The 22,564-nt window shown below is 38.1% G+C and overlaps 2 protein-coding genes across 10 annotated transcripts in view; one reads left to right on the top strand and one right to left on the bottom strand.

Annotated features, from left to right (window-relative positions):
• The window catches only part of CMSS1 (cms1 ribosomal small subunit homolog), a 222,473-nt gene that overhangs the window by 98,390 nt on the left and 101,519 nt on the right, over positions 1 to 22,564 (top strand). The gene's annotated exons all lie outside the window — the stretch shown is intronic.
• Positions 1 to 22,564, bottom strand: part of LOC121351635 (filamin A-interacting protein 1-like) — a 147,776-nt gene that overhangs the window by 55,501 nt on the left and 69,711 nt on the right. For 3 of the 7 annotated variants that reach the window (XR_005954811.1, XM_041463948.1, XM_041463947.1), the window contains exon 3: positions 5,546 to 5,635. The gene's annotated coding sequence lies outside the window, so the exon portion shown is untranslated. Of the gene's footprint in view, positions 1 to 1,681; positions 3,592 to 5,545; positions 5,636 to 11,494; positions 13,359 to 13,876; positions 14,104 to 14,211; positions 14,912 to 22,564 lie in introns of those variants that run through there. The other 4 variants (XR_005954809.1, XR_005954808.1, XR_005954806.1 and 1 more) reach the window with 4 other exon arrangements.

Raw genomic sequence — 22,564 nt, 5'->3', positions numbered from 1 at the left:
GAGCAGTATACATTAAGTAAATGGAAATAGTTACTTGCTCATAGCATGATGATGGGGGACACTCAGTGGATCAGTTTGCCACAGAATTGAAACAAAGTGAAGTATTTTGATGTACAGCATGCAGATAATCCCCTGAGGTGAGTGCAACAGGATACAGCAGACGTGTCAGTGCTTTCATTGAGGAGATCCACAGAAGAACAGTTTAGTTGTGGTAGTTCAGAAGGATATTCTGAAGGCAGCTTAAGTCCTTAAGTGACAGCTGAGAGCATGCTAGGAGAAGGATCACTCCCGTTGCTGTCTTTCTGCAAGCATCTGCTTTTGGCCACTGTCAGAAAGGTTCTTGAACTAGATCAGCCTCTGGCTTTCCTGATGCATTTTTCCTGTAGCACAGGTAAGACGCCAGACTATTAGATCTCCAGTACCTTTTAAGGCTGGGTAGAGAAATACATTTTGTAGCAATCCACTAATTATTTGCACTAGGGAGTCAGGCTAACTTTGCCCATGCAATACTTTATACATTAGGAGTTAACTGCTGTCACGAGTCATTATTTCCATTGAGGAGAATGATTCATCTTTCCAAGAGTACTCAACAGATCTCTCAGTGGGAATGAAATTTTAGCTCATGTCACCATTCTGTAGGAGAAAATACATATAGGAACAGGACATTGTGTTTGGATACATGTGTTTTCTGTTGAACTGGGTTGTCTTAGAACTTTTGTCTCAAGTGTTTTGAGCAAATTTAGTATTTATTTGACCATGATTAGCTTCAGAATGGTAGTTGTGGAGGAGGAGGAGGCTTGCTCTTATGGGCAGTACAGTCTGTCAAATGTGCCTCGGTCCTAATTAGAAAAAACAGATTTTAGCTGCTATAACAGCTACTGGGGATGGTTTTCCAATCAATGTTTTACCTGACATACATTTCTGCTGTATTCCTTTCATCTGTCTGGTGAAAATTTGCCTTTTCTTTTGTTGCTCATCAAAATGCTCTATTAGAGATGTTACTTACATTGGAAAAGCCTCTTGGGTAAGAGCTAACCATACTAGATATGCCTTCTGCACTACTGTAACGGTGAAAATTTGGAAAGAATAACCATCTGGAGAACACAATTTCAGGATCTATAAATCCAGCATATCACAAGTTACCTTGCACTTCATTTGTGTCCCTGTGTTGAAATTTTTGTTTTTATTTTTTGCTTTGGCTGTCTTTTTAATACTCAATATACAAACTTAGCAGGGGAGTTAGATGGAATTTGAAAAAATCTGAAGTTCAAATGTCACTGTTTTACAAAGAAAATAAATATGCTACTGAACAGCATCTGTATTAAGGTGGTGTAAGAGTGTACATATTCAAGTATTTATTTCTTGTGAAGAGATGTCTATGAAGGTTGAATCAAAGATCAGCTTTTTGAGAGGGCTTTGAAACTGTGCACCATGTCCTGCATACAGGACTTTGATCTATTTAGTTTCAAGAACTAAATTTTGGCACAGAATTTGTCCCAAATCCTAGTCTTCAGGAGTCAAGACATTGACTTCCTGAAATGATTTTCACAGCACAAGCCAAGTGCAGGAGAATCACTCTTGCAAGTACAGGGTCCTAAGCTTTGTGCAACCACGGAAGTAATGACTGTCAGAGGAACACTGTGAGAATGTTATCAATCATTTTTTTTCTTTTGGGGCTTCCTGCTGCACACTATGGTTTAGACAATGATTGTGGTGAGAGGCTTTTAAATTGATGTAAAGACCAAGTTGATTTGACATGTTTTTTAATCAAGTGTTTATTAGTTAAAATAATCTTGGATGTCTTTTGGCATAGTTAATGTTTGAGTGGGAAATTGAATCATTGTCAGAAGTCTGTGTATATTTGAGCATGTTAAGTTGAAGTTACCAAATAGAACTGTGGGAGGCTTTTGGCTTGTGCTTAATGAGTATAAACCAAAGCTCCCACCTTGCTGCCTCAAGAGCCACAAAAATGTTAATAGAAGTCAGAGATGCAAGAAAAAATGTATTCCATATAGCCTGTCTGCTTGCCAGTACTAGCTTTTTCCTTAGGTTACTTTCCATTATTTTTTTCCATCTAGTTTAAGGTATTACAAGGGATGAGACTTCCTCTGCATTCCTGTGGAAATTATTTTGCAGTCCTCATAAGACTTTGTGAATTTTTTGCCCCTTTTTTATATTTCCTGGTCCTTATATTTCCAGAGCAGAATCCACACCAAAACTGTCAGAGTTTGCTTTCCTGTTAGTTTTGGCAAAATCATTCAGGCTTCTTTCTTGCTCCTGTCTGCTTTTGTTCAACTGAATGAACCAGTGACCATTCACATGCCTCAAACTACAAGTCTTTTAGTATAGGTGATACTTTGCTGATGGCTGCTGTGAACGTTTTAAAACAACCTGCATGGATCAGGTAAAGCAGCTGGAGCTCTCAGAGGTTCTTTTACTGCATTTTCTTTTGTTTCTCTCAGACTGGGCTTTCACACAAAGCCTTTCTAACTGGTTTCCAATGTTCTCCTCGCTTCCACCCCTCTTCCCTTTAACACTGGGGTACTTGTGCATAAGCCTTGCAAAAGGCTTATGGAATGGTCAATTATAGGCTCTTGAAGCTAGACTAAGATGAAGTCAAAGTAACTAAAAGCTAAAATTAATCATGTAACCTGTAAGATCGGGCAGTTCTTCCCCATTTCATCAAAGATAATTTGTCCCCAAAGAACATGTTGCTTGTATTTGGATTGTGTTAGGTACCCAAGACAAATTCATTTGAATTGTTGTATGAGTCTCAAGGAACATGTGAGCTTTTGCAATTGTTTCAAACCCCAAAATATTTCTGGTCTATTATAATTTAATTAGTTCCTTCTATTTTACCTTTCATTGATGTATAATAAAATTAAATACATATTTACTCTAATTATTGTAATTAAATTCATCAGGAACTGTTGTGATAGGACAAGGAACATTCATTTGAATGTTATTTGCTTCCTAAGCATTTGTTCATTTAATTCATGAGCCGAGTGAAGTTATTGGAAATTGCTTACTTTTTCATTCTTTATGTTTTTCTTGGTTTGCTGAGCTAATTTCTGGTGTGTTGACTTGCTTCTCAGCTTTTAACTTGAGCTGCTGTACACAGCAAGGTGCACAGTGGCAGCTGCTTCTTGGAAAGTTGCCATTTGGAAGGCAGCACGGAGGTTGTCCTGCAGACCTGCACGCACACGTATAACATACATTACGTGTGGGTACGCCCTGCCTCACGTGGGAACAGAAGCTGCCAGAGGCATACAGAGACTTCTGTAACACAGAGTCAGTTTTGTGAAAGATTTGGTTTTAAATCCTTTTCTCCCCCTGAGTTGAGTTTGTAAATGCTGTCTTAGATCTGTTGTAAATTCTGAAGTGTTTCACAGTCTGATAACAGATGAGCTTCCAAAACCCTGCAAAGTGTGACCAGTGTGGAGTCTAGGGAGGAATGCTGATCTTTTAAAACTATGCCAGCCTTAATATTGTAACTAAATTATTATTTAAATCACAAAGTCATCACAGTATTCTTGGAAGAAGATGCAAACTAGGATCACCGTGCACAAAGGGGGGAGATGTGTGCAACACCTGTAAACACAGTGAAAAAGGAAAATTAGATGCTTTGGATATCTCTCTTATCAGGATATTTGTGCTGCATGATCACAGTCTCTCACCAATCTTATAGTTGAGCATTCTTAACACATATTCTGCATTCCTAGTTGCTGTTCCCTCAGCCTTTTCTGGTGCCTGAATTGGAGAGATTGTGGTGTGGTGTAGAGCTGTTCTCATCTCCTCCACAGCTCTTACACAATGTGTGGAAAAGCAACAAAGCAGAGAAACTTGGGTTTGGTGAGATGGCAAATTTGGATCGTCTTAAAGCTGCTCCAAGGGAAGCCCTGGCCAGTGCAATTCAGGAAACTGATAGCAAGTAAATTTACTTGAGTGGAGGAGGAGTGGAACTTAAAAATAATTAAACACATTAATTTTTATACAAGTAAAGCTTGTATGCCAGATACCATACTGTATCTTTGTGGCTCTGTCTGCCCTCCCACAGCCAGTGTAACACGGGTGCAGATTTTGGCTTGTGTAATGGGAATATGGGCATGATTGGTACAGATCAAATAAATTTTTGCTACTGAGAGATTAATTCATGCACTGAGCTCATGCTAGTGATTATGTGAATGCTGCTTCCTATACAAATTTAAAAGGTTTCTGACAGTCAGCCTGACCTGAGACAGCTAGTTTTAAAACATCAGGAAGTTTTGTGAAAGTGTTGGGCATGGAAGTTTGTTGTGTAACCCTATAACTAAGTTCTGTGCAAATTCAGAGTACTCTTTGCTGCTTATACAATTTTAGTGCAGCTTAATTGGTGCTACTGAGCAAATGGACTGTTTTATTTGTTGAGAGTCAGCCAAGTGGCTCTCTGTGGGAGAATGCTGATAAAACTGACTATTTTAAATCTGGGTGTCTTGCTGCTGTTTTTCAAACACAGTATGTCTCTTCCTTCTGTATATATCATGTTGTCTTGCCTCCCCATCCCTGGCTGCCACAAAGGTGGTAACACTTCTGAAGTTCTCATCCCTCTTCATGATCTTGCTCATTTTTGCTCACCTGAAAAGCTCAGTCTTTTACTTCCCTCTGTTAAACCCTTTGAGACTATTCAGAACCCTGAAAAGTCTTTATTCCAGTGTTTCTGCAAGACTTCAGTGTCTGTTTTGGTGAGGCAGTTAAGGAGTTAAAGGCTTGCGGAGTTTCAAAGAAGTGCCGTACAGCTGCTGTTAAAGTATTGCTACACAAATCCTAGCTGACCACATTCTTGTCAGACAACAGTGATAATATCCAAAAACGGGTGTAAGACAGGAAGTGTTTCAGGAAGGTGTGTGTTTCATGCAAAGACATCAGAAATATGCTTTCTCCTGGGGCCACTTACCATAAGAACCATATTAATTTAAATGAAACAGTGAAATTCCAGGCTATGTTTGCAGAAACATCATTTCAGTCCAGAAAAAACATTGCTTGTTGCTCTAATGTACAAATGGCAAAAGCAATTGTGGTAACCGCTGTATGTATTTAATATAATGATATTGCTGGCTGTATGAACCTACTTGTTAAACATATGGGGGCTTCACATAATTGTTGATAGTTTTTGTTTCCTATATTAAGGGGCATCTTTGACTTGAAAAAGTGGTAAAGGAGGAATACAAGTCTGCTTATATTTTCTCATTTACTTTAAGCTCAAAGACTGATTTGATATCTAATGTGCTTTGCACTAATTTAATCAACTGAATTCCTTAGTAAGCAGAACAAAATCTCATTTTCCCCCTAATGCATTCTCTGATTTATAATTTAAAAGAATTAGCTTTTGAACAATTTAACACTTTTCACCAGTCAGTCTATCAAGTTATCTGCAAAAAGTGTCCTGTATATACAGGGTCTTATTATTTTTATTGTTCTAAAAAGTTCAGACATAAGAAACCTTGTATTTTATTTCTATTTTTCAGAAGTACCCATGTAAAAGCATGCAAATAAAAATAATTCCTACCAGTTCAGAGCTCTTCCACTGATAGTTAGGGATATTTTCCCTAAATTTCCTCTTAGTTGTCTCCACAATTGTGCCTCTTATAATATGAATCTGCAGTAAAAATCAAATGTAAATTATTATTTTTTGACAAGCATAAGTAAATACTGCTTTAGAGGTTTTTTCTTTAGATTTCAGAGGTTCTTATTTCAGCATTAGTTTAATAAATTTTTACCAAATAATTTATTAAGAGTTAGACTTGGTCCTGTAAAGATTCTACCATTTAAAATGTTGCACATGAATAATAGGATTAACTGAAATGAAGTCTAGCAGATGCCTGTAGGAATATTAAAATAATAATAAATATTTAAGCATTGCTATTTAGCCTCTGCTCTTTGTTTCATTTAAAAACTTGTTTGTTCTGTACTTTTTTCCTATATTCTTCTATACTTAAAAAAAAATATTAATTTATGTTGGTAGGGAGTGAACAATTCTAGCTGCTGGAACTCGTGTAGCAATTTCCTCTTTGGAAATTTGCCTGTTTGTGAAGCTGGGTCACTGACCTTGAAGGGCCCTCTGAAAAGTGTAGCCCATGGCCAAGGATCATGGGGATGCTGATTGGTATAATAGCAGAGATTGGGCTTTTTTATAGAGATGGGACCTAGGACCTCAGGTGAGGTGCATGAGGAGATAAAGGCAGGCTAGTGGATAGAAGTCCTGAGTGCAACCAAACTCAGCCCTGCTACATGCTGAGGAATGAAACAAGTATAATCTGTGTTTTTAGAAAATGATCCAAGGATGTAACAGAAAAGAAAGGGAAGGAAAATGGGATTATTTAGATACAGGAAGACATATTTTTTGTTGTTTGCCTGGTATCAGCTCATTTGATATACACACACAGTTGTTTCAAGCTGAATTATATTTTAGATTTGTCTGCTGTTCCTGGAAGTTATTGCCAAGAGTGAAAAACCACATAATGCATTTCTAGTATTAAACCATCTAGTACTGATGGGTAATGACAGAGTGGAGGGAGAAGGCACCAGTTAGTCTGGGTTAGCTCATGTGCTCTGGATAACTCTTTCTTGAACACTTAGATTTCTGAAGTTCTACTAGGCTATGTTTATTTCCCATTGCTTTCTGGATGTGATGAAATGTCTCCATGTCAGTGTCAGGTAATCTCAAGTATTCCCATGACTGCCTGCCTCAAACTTTTTCAGGTAATGTGCTGTTTGATCACTTTTCTATTGGCTATTTTAATAAGATAACAAATACAAGAAAGGCTGCAATAACACCTTTTAACAAAAGAAACATGTTTGAGTTTTTAAAATTACAGATGCCCTGCATTGTCACTTACATTTTATTTATTTTCGCTTTTAAATGCTAGAGGCACAAAATTTTGCATCTGTAGTGGCTTTGTTGATTAAATTCTGAATTTTTGTTAGTGAAGCAGGGAATTCATTCCCAAAGTCAAAAGGGAGAAGGTTTTTGTAATTACCAAATAGTTACAGATTCAGACACAGGAGGGAGATAAAACCAGAATCCTGTTTTACTAATTCTTTGTTGAAAGAAAAAAAATTTTGTGCGATGCAGTATAAATATTCACTTTACAAAATTATCTAGCAATGCAAAATATGAGAAATTATGTTAGTCCACCAGCCTGTCTCTTTGGCTTTTCAAGGAGATCTACCACAAGGAACTTAAATAACGTCCTTTCTTGTAACAGTGATGTAAAATGTATGTTATTTAAAATTTTGTTTGTTTGTTTTGTATTTTTCTTCAAAGTGTATTGGGTTAGTTTTGACCAGTAAACGTGGATTTTGTTTCTGTTCAGTCCATAATTCCAGCCAGTTCTGTGACTGTCCCTTTTTGATCTCAGCGTATTCTGATCTTTCTGCTTCTTCATCTTTAGACATGCATCTGAAGCATCTACCTCTTCATCAGATGTTTAGAAGAATTTGGCACTTGTCTTGGTATTCTGAAAGAAACTAAAACCAGGCTGTTGTGGTTGTCCTCATCAAAGGCTCTTCCATGGTATACACAGAACATCAAGGAATATAGTTTCTTACTGCTTAGAAAGCTCTGTTTAAAAATCTGCAGATTTGTTGGTGAAAAGGGTAGGATTTCTGAATTGATTTGGTGGGGTTTTTTTAACAATCCAAGGAATTGAGTTTTTTGTTAAATTATTGTTTTAACCTTTGTGCTACTGAGCTTTTAAAGCTGGATAATTGAAATAAGGCCTGGCATAGATGAGTTGAAGGTGTCAATTTTGTGAGTAGTTACCTGTGAAACATAGAAATGCTCAAAATCACAACACCCTGCTCTCTCTTGCGTCTTGGAATGACACCTACATATGAATTAATAACCAAAAGGAAATAGTAAAGTATTCATAGGGTGCATGAAAATCCCAATAGTGGCAAGGGTAGGTAGTGTTTCCAAAGAGCAAGGCTGTAGTTTAGGGTGGTTAGACATGCCTTTCTTGAACGAATGGGATAAAATACCTAAATCACTGCACTGTTGTCACCTCTCTCAACACTTACAGCCTATTTATGTACTTTTGGAGTAGTAGTTGCACAAACCCTCTTGACCATTTTCTCACAGAATTCTTACAGTGACTCCAAGAAAACCATTTGCATTGCACCTGTGGCCGTTTGGTAGGAGTTGTGTGTGCTCTGCTTTGACTCTCTGCCCTGCTTTCAGAGGGTACCATTTGGCTCTTCTGTTCCTGCTCTGCTAAAGGGGGCAGTGATGCTGCCCTGTTTTGGTAAGGCATCCTTCTGATCAAGAGGTGAAAGACCAGATAGAGCCTTCTTTTTACCAATACCAAGAGAGCTTGAATACAAACTGCATGAAGGCCTGCAGTCTCTGAAGGAGATTTAAGGAAATCCTGCTGGGATTTGATTGTGTGTCTTGAGTCATTTGAGCTTGTTTTTTGACCCATTAATAAGCCCTTGTCACACTACTGCTGTTGCCTTTTGTTACAGTCATTACATTCCTCTGGAGTCTCTGTAGCCATTGTCTGCTTTGTTTCTTTGGTTTTGTTTTTCTTCACTAGGGAATGATTTTTAAGTTGGCAGGAGGCATAAAATTCGGTTCCCACCACCAGAAAACTCAGTGTGTTTGCAAGGTGTATGTAATAGCCATGCAAGCTCCACTGCATGTTCCCTTTGGCAAAGAGCAGCTCCCTTCTCACTTCAGTAGGTATGCAGCCTTAGTGGGCTGTGAGTGCTCCTCCTCCTTGCCGCTCTGCAGCTCATATTGGCAAAGGAAGCAGTGCCACGGAGGAAGGTATAGGAGAAGGACCCAGATATATGCTATGAGATATTCAACACTGCAGAAAGCTCTTCTCACCCTTTTGTGTGTGTGTAGAGGCGCACACAGGCTCTCCCCATAGGACAGATACCTAACGTGTTTGGAAGAGTCTCTGTGGGTTTTGGCTTTCTGTTGAGTGTGTGTGGGCCATTTAGAACAGACAGCTTTCTCAGAGGGGACAAAGGTCAGTTTAAAATTTTTAGGTGTACTATGTAATGCAATCTGCTGTTGGCAGATTTGGAAGATACCCTTGAAATCTTTGTCAAGAAACAGGCCTTTAGTTTCCAAGAGAAAGTTTCGGATGCAGAGTGGGAAGAGGAGTATTTGCTAGATATGTCTGAAATATGTTTGTTTTGAAAGCCACTATTGAATTAGGTGTAAACTGTGAGCCTGGTTTATATTCCTCAGGGCACGGGAAGATGGAATCTCTTGTTTATCTGAGTGCAGGTTTTCCCCAGGGTGCTTATATACACTACAGAATATTCATTAAGCTGTTGGCATTGTATCTCTAAATCTTTTCTTTGATTTCAGGTCTTAAATTAAAAAAGACAAGCCAGATATCCCCACTCCTCCCAAAATAAACCTAAGTTATGAAACTGTCCTTAGCACTTTTGCTGAATGAAGCACAAACACCTTCTGTTTTCTGGCAAGCTCTGTTTATCCATGTAGACACTCTTCTGAGAGTTGTTTCACTAGGTCCATGTAGTCTTTACCTGATCTACAGAAAGACTGATGACAACAGGAATATTTGTAAGGCAGATTACTGCCTATTTAAGATTTGGGGTCATCTGTGTTTTCCAGCACATGACATTGAACAACTACCAGGAACAAAAGAATTTTTTGCTTCTCTCAAGTTACTGTTGGCTTTAAAGTGAGAAGCCAGGAAAGGGACTTGCCATTTACGTAAGTTTAGAAAGCCTTCAAAACACCTCTTTTAAAATTTTCATTAAGAGATGCAGGGCTACTGTAATGGCATGATAGAGAAGCTTTCCAAACTGGTTTGAGAAGATGAGTGCATTTTCTTTGTTATTTTTCATTCCACTAATATTGTGATTATTGCACTACCATTTTGGCTGTACAGTTGGTCATATTTTGTACAGTACTTTTAATATTATGAAAAGGATGCCATTAATAATGAATAGGAACAAAAATGGTTAACTGGTTTTAACTGAGGTGACACATTTTGGCTATTTCAGCTCAGCTCTTGTAGAGGGTCAAAGACAAAGGAGATTTCAATTTCTAGAGCTTTGCTTTAAAATGGAAGGTTGATCTGCAACCCTGTGGTTCAAAGTCATGAAGGTAAAAAATTCATCTGGCAATTCACAGAATTGTTGCTAAGAAAAAATGAGAGGAAAGTGAGGGAAAAAGGAGTGTTCAATGGGAAGGAAGTATCAAGAAAATAGACAGTCTACTTAAGAAGACTTAGAAACAGATGAAGCCATGAGAAACTGAACAAAATACCGTCATAAGAAGTGGGTTTTCCATACACTTAAGAGTTAAGCACACATTTTCTGTGGTGCTCTTCTGGAAATTGCTACTATGAAATAGTTTTTGTGGGACTTGAGTTTTAACACAGCAGCTGCTACTTCCTGCACTCCTTGTTTTGGATGATAATTTTGTTTGTTTCAAGAAACTAAGGATAATTCCATTCTGCTTTTAAGGTAATTTACAGGGGTTTTTCATTTGCTTCAGAATGAATGGCAATAATCTGCCTTTCTTGCAAGTGACCATTACTTTTACAGGATATTTAAGGTGAAATAGCCATATATAATAATGTAATTATAGCCACATTTATCAAAGTCACTGCTATCAATTCAGACTGAGCAATACTTTTTAAAAGAAATTCTGAAGTTTCCCATTTTTCGCTTAGCTTGCCCCGGTGATTCCCCTTACCCTTTTTCTATTTTGTGGAGTAACCAAGATACCTGGCTGAGACATGAGTCTTGCCTAACAGTATGCTTTGTACTCATTGTATAATTGGTTCTCAACTGTACACTATAAAAGATGTTTAAAAACATCTAGACTAACATGGAAATTACGTAACTCTGGTAAAAACTTCAAAAGAAAGCTTGGGGTTTCCCCCCCCCACCCCGTTTGCTTTGTTTAGGTACATGTTTGGGCTGGATTTTTATCCGTGCACTCTTCCAAATCCTTCATATTTATACTCTTAACTGGTTCATCAGGAGCTTTTAATGAAGTATGTAATCTCATGGTGGGAAGATACCTTTTTTGTTTTTCCTTTTTCCTAGTTTCCATATTATTTTAGGGTGTGGTTCAAACTAAAATGAAATTTAGGTTGGTCTTTCCTTTTTTTGACCTGTCAAAGGGTTTGTTCTGTTAGCATTGCTCGGCTCCCTGTAAATCAGACATTCTTCTTGGGCTGCGTCAGGTTACTAATGACATGATTAATGCAGGAAGGGTAGAGAAGGATGACGTAGTGGCTCATGCAAAGTTTACCTGAGAATTATCTGCAGCTCTCTACTGTTTAGTGTCTGTGTGAGTCATGGCCTGAAGCTCTGCCATTCCCTGTTCTTCAGCTGGGCAAGATCACACTTACCTCATTCTATGTATGCATTTCTCCCTTTCCTGCCAAATCTGATTAGAAGCACTTTTGTTTTAAACTGTTTATGAAACATTCAATACACTTTTTGCAGCTAGCTGACCATAAGGCTAAATGAAAAGTGCCATTAGATATCTGTGATCCAGACAGCTTTAGAAACTTTCTCTGTCCTTACACGAATTCTGATTTTTATCAGCTGAAGTCTTTTTCACGTTCATGGGTTTAACAGTGATAGTGTTTTGACACAGTGAGCTTTGCAATAGGACCGTGAGTCAATTGCCATCCCTCTCCTGTTTCTTCTTGTGTATTTATACAGATAAAAGCTTACAAAATACAAACAGCAAGTTTGTGCTGCTGTCTCTGGCTTTTGGAACTTCCTTGGGCTGCAGGTGCAAGAGTTCCCATCAAATTTCGTTCACCTATTGATTCCTTAATGAAGCATTTGGGAAATTCATCTTACTGATATGAAAACATGGGCATGTTCTCTGATCCACTTTGAAGCCTTGGTCATTCCCTTAGTGAGGGCTGGCTCAATGTACCTGCAGACAATATTTGCTCTGCTATTTGTGTCTGTGTGTCCATTAACTGTCACGTGTTCTCAAGTCTCTTTTAAAAGACCAGAGCTAAGTCAATGTAGAATTTTCAAGTAATGCTGATTATTTTTTCAAGATTCCTTTGTTTTCTCTGTAGAAGTGTCACAATGTCTTTGTGACAGGATTTTAGCTTTCCTCAGCTGAAACTGTCGCCTTTTCTCTGTGTGAGCTGTTGTCTGAATTATCTCGTGCAAAAAGTGCTTAATGTTTAACTGTACAAGAATATGCTGAAAGCAGGCTATCGTTTTCCAGCCAGCTTCTATCTCACAACCTGCCAAAGCCTATATCGGGAACACAATGTGTGGGAAAAACTTCTAAAATGATAGACAGAAAAATGTCTTGTGGGAAACCTAAAGTGCCTTGAGACTCATTCTCTTACTAAAGAATGTTTTTACAAGCACAGCATCATCCCCTTTACTTTCTGAAATGTTCAAAAATGAAAGCTTGAGAGCATAACATTTGTGTAGAATGTAAACAACCTTGATAAGTGGAAAAGTGACATTTCTTGGAAATAATATTGCCTTAAGAGCAAAGAATGGTCAAATTGAATAATTAGCCAGAAAAACCCCAAACGCAGCCCAACTTAGTTCTAAAAGGCTCAACTACTTCTAATAAAGGCTTATACTGATGCCTGAGATAAATCTTTCTGTGCTCTTTGATTACATTTTGCAAACATATCTTAAAGGAAAACAAACATCCTATGATCTGTTAATCTCAAAAGATGCACCAGATGAGTAAATTATTATTGTAGACATATCATTAAGGTATCTAAAAGTTCTCTAATGGAATGTGCAGGCTTTTTACCTACACTGCAGCATATGCTAATGGAGTTAATGATTATAATTACCCAGATGCCTAAATGGGGATGGCAAAAGTTCATGTTCAGCTTAATGTTATCTGTATTTAATTTTCCTGCTTTTAAAGGAACTGTTTACATTAAAGAGTAACATAGATTTTATTCAGTGAGTCACTGTTTAGGCAAAAAATAAGCATATTGTTTGACACGTGCCTTTATGTAAGCTGTGTTTCTAGAATGCGTCTTTCAGTTTGAGCAGTGAAATGGTATTTCTGGCTTTTGTTTTCTTCTGGTGAAATAGCCAGTGCCTTGGCTGTAGAACTGATTTTTTGCTTTATGTCCAAACCCCTCTTTTTTCACACTTGCAACTAGAAAATTAATCAAACAAGGCTTTAAAATGTCTTTTTTTTTTTTTTTTTTTTTTTTTTTTTTTTTTTTAAATTGGAAGGCACTGAATGAAGTAGAAGTGTAAAAAGTAACTGTTCTGTAAAACTTGTGCAGGTTTATGAGGCCGGACATCACCACCCTCCAGTTCATCAGGTTGTGGTTGCCTCTTGCTGCACAAAGCAGCAAACAGCCCTGTAGAGAGAGCAAGAGAGAGAGAGCAAGCTATGTCTGGCTCCTTGGCTCAGGCAAGCCCACAAATCCAGAGGAACTTCTGATTGAGGAAGGACCTGAGAGGCAGGAAACAGATGTTGGCAGCAGTGTCCTGGCTCAGGTAGCCAGATAACAAATGTACCAAGCCAAAATAACTAAGTGGGTTAAATGGCTATAACTGTAGCTCAGTCTTATTTATTTGGCTACTTAAATCCAGGTTTACCTAAGGAGTACTGTGCCTTTTGCGCATGCTCTTCTTTGTTTGGCATTTGTGATGTGTTGTCAAGCTTCAGAGACCTTTTCTGATAACACCACAGTCACCCACCGCATGTTTCTGTGTGCAGTGAGACACCTTTCTCAAAGGCTTGCTAGGGTCACCCAGGTATTTCAGTAGTTATTATCTTCTATGTGGCCAAAGATCACCATGCATATGGTGATACAAAAGGACAACATCAGAGTCTTACATATTCAGAAAAAGTCCTTTGAAGTCTCCAAAACAATGAAGATTTAGTATTTTATTTTTGCTGTGTATGCTTTTCTTCCTGTGGCCTTTGCTAGTACATTAGTTGTACCAGCACCACAGGAAGCCTGCAGCGAACTACTTCACTGGGTGTTGGCATCTTATCTTCCAGGGAGAGTGCATAGAAATGCATTTTCCAATCTGTTTGCAGGTTTTGGATGTTCCTGGTGTCCATTCATCAGTTCAACAGTCTCATATTACAAGATCCTGAAGGATATGGGGAATCTCAGGGTTAAAAAATAAAATAAAATAAAAAAAAACCAAACAAACAAACCCACAACAAAACAAAAACTAAAAAAAAAAAAAAAAAAAAACCCAAAAAAAAACCAAAAAAAAAAAAAAAAAAAAAAAAAAAAAAAAAAAAAAAAAGCCAAATAAACCAACCAAACAAAAATGCCACCCTTGAGTCTTGTAAGTGGAATTGAAGAAAACTGTGGTCTCAGGGGGTAAGCATGCTGCTTCAAGGTTGTGCCATGAAGGCATTGCTTGTCAAACTGAGGTGTTCCATGCTTGTGATGCAGTGGATCAGCAGTGCAGAAGTCTGTGCCTGGAGCCTTTCTTCTGGCTCCTCTGGCTTTTGGAAAGGGCCTGGACAGCTTCTGTGATGGGATTTCTTGCATTTCGTTTGAGCCTCTGTGTCTGTCAGGTGTTTCCAGGAGCAAAGCCTTTCTTCCTGGTTTGTTGGTGGCCTGCCTGTACTTCAGAACCCTTTCAGGGTTGTTGCTGCTGATTCCTGGCTCACTGTGGGAGCCCTAAGTCTGAGCTCCTGCAGGTAGATAATGACAGGGGAATTCAGGGGGTTTCTCAGTGCCCTCTTGTTCTTTGGTTTAACAACATGAGAAAAGTGAAGATCTTCCTTCATTCCCGTTCCAGATTTCCTCTTGGGGGTTGGTGAGTTTGTCTTGTTTTTAGATAGCCCTGATTTTCCTTCATCTCCCGTGATTGCTGCCGCCACCATTTTTCCATTTGAGAAGGTGTTTCCAGAGATAACCTCTTAAGCTTCCTGAGTGCAACCCTGTGACATTTATAATTTGTACATGTTATTTTCTGCCACTTCTCTAGCATTGGAAAATTCCATCTCCCAAATCTCTTTAGGAGAGGTAGGAAAAAAATTGCTTTGTGCGGTAATGAGGCATAGGCGGTGTATTTGTCTTTTAGATCTCTATAACAAATATTTTCCATTTCTGAATTTATTAAACCCCCCTTGGTTATAAATATTGGAATGTGCTGACTGGGGATTTGTTTTAATATCATATAAAGGTTTTTCTCTTGTAGTGAGTCTCCTAAATGCATGAAAAAGATAACAAGTCACAAAACTTAACACTGCTATAGAATTTTAGAAGCTGATTCAGATATGAAGAGTGTTTGTTTCCTTAGTTGAATACCACTTAGTAAAAATGGAATGAACCTGTTTAAAAGTATTGGATCTGATACTTCTGTCACTGACCTGTTGTCCTAGGGAAGAAGGACTTTTGTCTGTTTTTCAGACAATCATTCTCAGTGTTGGGGATGGACCAGCTGAGAAACAGATTTTGATGATAATAAGTTTTAGCAAATTTCATTCCAGTGGCTTCCCAGGTAGGAGAGAGAGAGAGAGCTTGGTGTGAGCTTGTGTTCCTACTTACATTTTTTCAAATCCCCATAAAAATTCAAATTCATGGGAAGCCAAACCACATTGGTTCCACTGTTTGTAGAGCTTCTTGCTCTTTTCTGTGGCGATTTTTTAAAATCAAATTATGTCTGCCTTTGCTAAACTTCTGTTGTGTTGCTAGCTTTACTGTGTATGTTCCAGTTGCTAAAATACAAGAAGCCACAAAGGGCGCCAGTGTAATAAACAAGAACAAATAAGGAGAGTCTGAAATGCTGTTTCTTGCAGATAGTTGACTTAAAATCTGAAATAAAAAATGTTTCTGTTTTTGGTATTTATTTTATTTATAACTTTCTTACACCACTATGAACTTCTTTTCTTCCACCGGAATAAATACAAGAGGACTACTGCTCACTTGCAGCTATTTAAGAAATGCAAGCAATGAAAGTAAAAAATACTTCAGATTTGAGAATTAGTTTTTATCTAAAAGTATATTCTGAATGTTAGATCTGTTTTCAATTCTGTATGCATGTTCCTTAGGCAAATTTTTGAAAATAACAGCTTCTGATGAAAGTTCAAGTTTCTGATTTTTTGTCCTTTCTTATTTCTGAATACCATTTAATATAATGAAATAATCACCATGATGCTTGTGCTTACTTTAGCTGTAGTTATTTATAAATAACAAGAATTGGGCATGGAAACTATGTTTATAAAAGCAATTTAGCCTCATAGATATCCTTCAAAATCCTCCTGTTTATGTGTGACAACAGTATGAGATTACATTCAGTTTCAATTTGAGTCCTGTATTTAAAATCTTCTGAATTTCTGTGGTCCAGCCTCCTCTTTGAAACCTTGAAAATTAGCTATTTGAAGCTTGTGTCTGCATAATCCTTTCTACAGAATTGCTCCAATTTTCTTTAGAGACCCATCACTTCAGGCAAAGTATTTTTATATTCCCTTGTCACGCCGCTTCAAGACAGGTTTCCCTCTGCTAAAATGGTTTCCTTTATTGCTTATTTGTTATATTACTAGTGGTTTCCCTCTTAAGGTTAATTACTGTTTCAAAGAAATTGCAGTTTCCTGTTTGGTGTAACTTGTTTACTTTAGATTTGTTTGGGAATTCTATTTTGAAGGTGTAATGCTCCAAGGGATGATTCTTAATCTTTCTTACCTTTTCCTCTCTCTTTTCTTCTAATTTTAGGTAAGAGTGAGTTTTGCATTGATTTCTTGGTTTTGAAGAATTTATGCTTGGGTAAAGTATTAATCTCTCTATCTTCCTTTAAAAAATTGTATTCTTTTTCTCTGTGTTTAAGGGAGGAGGGGGAAATCTTGGCCAAAGCTAGTGCTGTGCCCTTTTAAATACTCTGATAAAGTTGCTGGAAGAGAATTTGAAAATTTCAAGTGGGTGTTTGGGTTTTTCTTAAGAATGGGACTTAATGATTTGGGTTTTTTTTTTTTTTTTTTTTTTTTTTTTCTCTCTTCTGTATGCAGCATGATAGCAAAAATGTGCAAGCAAGTTATTAACTGTCACCTGTAGTAATGTGGAGAAGTTTGAAATATATTTCCCTTAAATGAAGCAATGTGCTGCTTCAGATTTCTTGTGGAATACCTGCATGTTCAAAGGCCCTGCCCAAGTATATAATAAGGCCTGTGTAGACAAAGAGTAGAAGCTCTTTGTCTATATCCAAGAAGAATTTAAAGCTAGATAGTAAAAAGTAAGTCAGCTAAACACACGCTGAAAATTAAATGGTAATTCAAAAGGGTAATAAACACACGTCGCAATACCAGGATTTCAGAGTTGTTTCTTCTTTTTTGAAATAAAAAGTCCTGGTATGTCTTTACTTTGTAATAATGATGTGGGGGCTGTCCTGAACTGTGTTTTCCCTCTGCAGCCATTACTTACTGTAGAGTTGGAAGCTTTCTCTTAAGAGGCTACAATCTCAAGGGAAAAAAATCTTTCATTTAGCAAGCCTAGAGACAACTTCTGATTATAGGAGAATTGGTTTATTGTGGAAAGTAATGAAACTATAAACATGACTTCCTGTGCAGTAGACATGTTTGCCAGTTTCTGGAAGCTTGAAAAAGGAGATCTTGTCTGGTTACAATTCACAATCAACCTATGGAAAGGAGTTGGGAACAGCAGACCGTTTCTGTTATCAGGGACACTCTTGGTTCAAACTACAGCAGTTCTGCTTTTTTGTTCTTTTTCCTCTACAAATGCAGTTTTAATTAATCAGTGGGAGGCCCAGCATGAGGTAATGCTGGAAATCAACAATTTCAATCCTGTGATTCTTAATAGAGAATTAATGAAAGCAGAGGTATTGCTATCTCCTTGGTCAGAAAATATGTCATTTGGACAGTATCTAAAGGTAGGCTCTGGGCTGCTGTGTGCATAATACTCCTTTGGGGTTTGTCTAGTTTTAGAAGATCAAAACTAAAACAAGAAATAGTGTAATTCATACTGGGAAATAACCCTGAGCTTTAAAATTCTCTAGCACATGTATTGTCACAACTTAGTCAGAAGGACTCTCTGGAGTCGTCTAGTCTGATCCTTTGCGTAATGTAAGACAAAAATCTCTTGCTTATTATTCAAACAGATTTTACGTGGGCTTCAGCCTCTAATAAAGTCACTGCAAGCTGTGTTAATTTTAATTTTTCTCAAGTCTTAAATATGCTCCTTCTTTGCCATTCTATCTGAAGGACCATTAGAGATGCTCTCGAAGGAAAAGTTTGAGATGCTGTGCTTCTAGAGACAAAGCTTGTAGTTGCTCAGAGGAGGGTGTGTGGTGTTTGTCCTTATCTTCATGGCTCCACATGAAACTGGATCTCAGGTGGCACTGAGGAAGAGGTGGGAAGCAGTGTGACAAGGACAGTAGGGTAGAGAAGTAGTGGCACTTGATGGCATGAGAGTGAGGAAAAGGTGCGAGAAAGCTGGCATCAATCACTGCTTCAGAGAGGGAAGAAAACATTGATCTAGGATTTAAAAGGTAGGATTCCTATACTTGTTCTCTATAAACTGGCCTTGACCGTGTTCTTATTTCTAGAGTAACCAGACTTAGAAGAGATTCAGGACATTAGGTAGCGGTTCTCTGTGGGAGAAACCTGAGAGGAGGAAGGGAGAAAGCCCTCGTGCTCCATGTCCTGCACACGCTCTTGCTTGTGTACTTTTTCTCACTCACTGTTGTCCTTTCCTGGCAATCTCTTTTGTTGGTTAAAGAATTACCATATTTGAGAGTTTGAGGCTGAGCACAGCTTTAATTCCCTGTCTGGAGTATTGCATTAGTTTCACTCTGTCAGCTACCCACCTCCATATGCTCTCTCACCTTACTTGTGTCCAACTGCCATGCAGTGTTATGTACTCCACAAAGGACCAGAAACCTGGTCATTGTGCCCCTGCTCTGGGCCACATCAGTATGCAGTACATGTATATATACTGCACACACAGCACAAGCCTGGCCATGTGGACAGCCTTGCTACAGTGCAGTTTTCTTTTTTCTCTTCTGTGTGTTGTTTTCTGAATGGACAGCAGCTTGGGGGCAGGGAGGAAAGAAAATACACTGTGAAAAAACCCTAGATTTCAATTCCTTGAAATCAGATTTTGCACTGGTTTTATAGAGTGACTTTATGTCATTCAGTTAAGAAAACAGTTCATAGACCTAGATTTGGGTACAGATAGAAACACTACTTTCTTTGATCTGAGTTCTGTCCTGTAACTTAAAGGAGCCACATTCCTACAGACTGCCTCCTCTGAAGGTCTTCACTATCATAAAGCTCCTAATCTGGGGAAGAAATGAAGTATGCAGTTCAGATTATTTTAAAATACAAATTTAACTTAAAAAAAAAAAAAGAAAAATAATTAAGTATAGATGTAGATTACATCACTTGTTCTGCAGTACTTATATTTTCTACAAGGACACCAGTTTCCTGCCAAAATATGACTCAAAAGACCAATAGCAAGCAATCTGTACAAGTTTACACAAGAGAACTGAAGTAGTTCATTCCATAAGCATTGTGTTTTAAAAGCGCACATTTCAAAAATAGATACTTCTTTAGGGAGGCTGCTTTCTTCATTTTCACTGTTGCTTTCAGAAGTATGTCCAAATAGTTACAGGGTTGGGGCTTTTTGGGGTTTTGTTTTTCTGGGGCTTTTTTTCTGAGAAAACTGTTGCTGCACACTGAGGATGTAAGGGAATTGGAATGGCTATGGCTCTGAATGCTTGCAGTTAAGAGAGGTCAGTCATAACATTTCTGGCCTCAAAGACAGTCTTAAATTTAAAGAAAGGAAATTACAAGTTTGATGCCTATTTATTGTAACGAAGAATTGAAATGGATGTTTGAAAGGTACATTCCTATTTAAGGATATGCTGATTGTGGTGGCTGTGGTTGAAGGAGACTCATTTGTCATGTCTTTATAAATACTGCTGTGCTGTGCATTTAATGTTTAATGTGTTTTGATTTCTTTAAAACCCCCTGGATTTTTTTATCTAAAAATCTGTGTATTAAGAAGTGAATGATACTTTCTCTATGTCTGTGCTTGGTTAACATTATACAGAAAAAAATTACTTGCACATCATAATACTGCACTAATAGACATAACTTATTTTTGTGTAGTCCTTTTTTGTTGAGAACGTCAAACATTTTGCTTCTTAGTCATTGTCTTCAGAGTTCCTTTAATCATCTGTATGTTAGTCCTTTTACCAAGCCAAATATCAGGAGGGAAAAGGAAGGAGAGCTGCCAATGCTCCCCTGTTTTTTTATTTCTGAGATTTAAAAGTTTCACACAAACTTCTCAAGCTCTAGGAGGAAAAATGTGAAGTTTAGGAATGAATCCTATCCCTTTTGTTCAGCTCATGCTTTTCATTAAACTCTTTGGCTCTTGATTTGACATAATCTACCCAGTAACTGATAGTCGAAGTCTCCACAGCATTTCCAACAATTCCAGAGGCGTCCTGACCATCTGCAGATAGTAACGTTTGATAGCACTGGGGGCTTTTTTATGCTACAAATGTGTGAGTATGTCATAGCTTTTAGATTTGAGAAAAGCGCACATTTTAGAAAAACAACTCAAAGAAGCAGAAATTGGAAAAATTGGAGTAGGTGGGAAAGAAGGGCAACTGAGGTAGTCAGGGCTTTCAGCTCTGGGTGTATTGCTCAATGTTCCTTAATTTTGGCATTTATCTGTTGAGATTGTGAGAACAACCTTCATTATTCTTAGTAGTTAACCCACCACAAAAGTTAGTTCTCCTTTTATAGAGGACTTGTCAAAATACTATGACAACTAGGCTGATTTTAGACAAACAGATCCTGGCTCTAAAAAGACAGTAAGTCTGCAAGTCAAACATGGAGGGCAGCCATTAGCACTGGGAGAAGTAAGAAACCTCAGATTGTTTTCTCATTGGATGAAGAGCTTGAAGCAGCATAAAGTTAATTGAAGAATTCCTTGAAAGTGGAGTCAGCCTAAAATAAAAGCTTAGGGGTCTATAATTTACTAAATGTGAAAGCTTTGTGAGCAGTAGTGAACATAAAAGTTTGAAAAAACATATTTTAGTAAACATATCTGTCTTGTGTTATGGACTGCCCTGTTTTAATTATTCATCCAAATAATGTAGATTTGCAGTATGATCTCTAATTAGGCACAGTTTGATTTATGGAGCTGGCCCCACATAAACAGTGATGTCATGCTGTACTGCTCAAAATTACAGCTCTGCTCTTGCAGTTTAAAGACGATTATTTTTAACTTTGGAATGCTTCAGTTTTGTGCATCTTGGCTTTTAGCTTTGTGAACTTAAGATGTGCTGTGCTCCTCTCCTCCTTCCTCCCCCCAGATCAAAGCAATCTGTTTTAATGTAACCAGAATAAAACCTATTGAAATGGACTTCTAAACATTCTCAGCTTTAATTCTTGTTGGTAAATAGGCAAGACTCTTCATGCTTGCTGTCAGGGTGGTTGAGAAATAGATACAGTAAGAATTGAACTATGTTTTGCCAGGTGTCCAGATGCTGATGCCATTCCAGAGCAGGAATGCTTCATTTATGTTTCCAAAAGATCTTTGTTTCCTTTTGATGCTATAATTAAAGAAAAAGAGGGGCAAGGAAAAGCAGGGGAAAAACCCAACTACACATACACTCAAAGATAGGAGAGGGGTGGGATCTGCACTGCCTGTTACTGCAGGTAATAATTATTTACTAGGAATGGGAGCTCTCACGCACATGAGTGTTTACTCATATGCATTGCATTTTCTGCTTGTTTCCCATTTGAATAGGAAAATTTGCCTTTCCTTAAATCAAAGTCTGTTCCAAATGCAAAAGGAAGCTTTGCACAGGAGGATTTCTGCATTTCCCTGCAGAGGAGGTCTTCGGCAGCGATGAGCAACATCCCTTCCTACCAGCATTCCTGATCTGGACTTGTGGTCAAAGGGCCAACACACACCAGAATGTAGAGGAAGGGAGACCTGAAAGCTGCATCTGACTATGATCTCTCCTGCCAAGCTCACTGAGCATGTTAATAAGAGAACAGCATTTCAGGGCCGTGGGACTCTTTCTGTGGAGGTGTCAAGATTGCTTCAGGCAAGGCCCCAGTAGCCAGGCAGCTCCCTGGGGGAGGGAACAAGCATAAAGGCATGGAGATGTCACAGTTATAGTGGAGGCGCTTAATTACCTAGTGATATCAAAAGGTGGCAATTGTCTTCAGAAGGCAGTAGCTGTGGCAAAGAAAGGCAGACTTTATTTTCTAACAAAGCGATTTCTGACTGGGAAGGGAAGGTGAAAGTATCTTCCTGTGGATTTCAGTGGGAAGATTCTGTGAGCTGCTCTTTGTGGTGACTGCAGTGTTTCAGGCTCATGCAGGTTAAGAACAATGCACGTTGTGTCATTGGAAAGCTATAGTTCTCATGAGGAACCTTGATTATAAAGCAGCTGACTCAGTTTCTATGCTATAAACTGATTACAGCTTAAAAGACTCATAAAAAGTCATGGGATTTCTTAGGGTTTTTTATAAGGATATTCTCAAATGAGTAGCACATTTTTAATATAATCAGTTGTTGACTAATATATTTGTTTTAGATGTGTAACTGCTCATAGT

The sequence above is a fragment of the Pyrgilauda ruficollis genome, unplaced genomic scaffold (assembly GCF_017590135.1).
Source record: "Pyrgilauda ruficollis isolate IOZ18807 unplaced genomic scaffold, ASM1759013v1 scaffold17, whole genome shotgun sequence".
In the NCBI taxonomy this organism is placed as follows: domain Eukaryota; kingdom Metazoa; phylum Chordata; class Aves; order Passeriformes; family Passeridae; genus Pyrgilauda; species Pyrgilauda ruficollis.
Note: the sequence above shows the minus strand (reverse complement) of the source record. Positions and strands in the feature narration are given on the sequence as shown.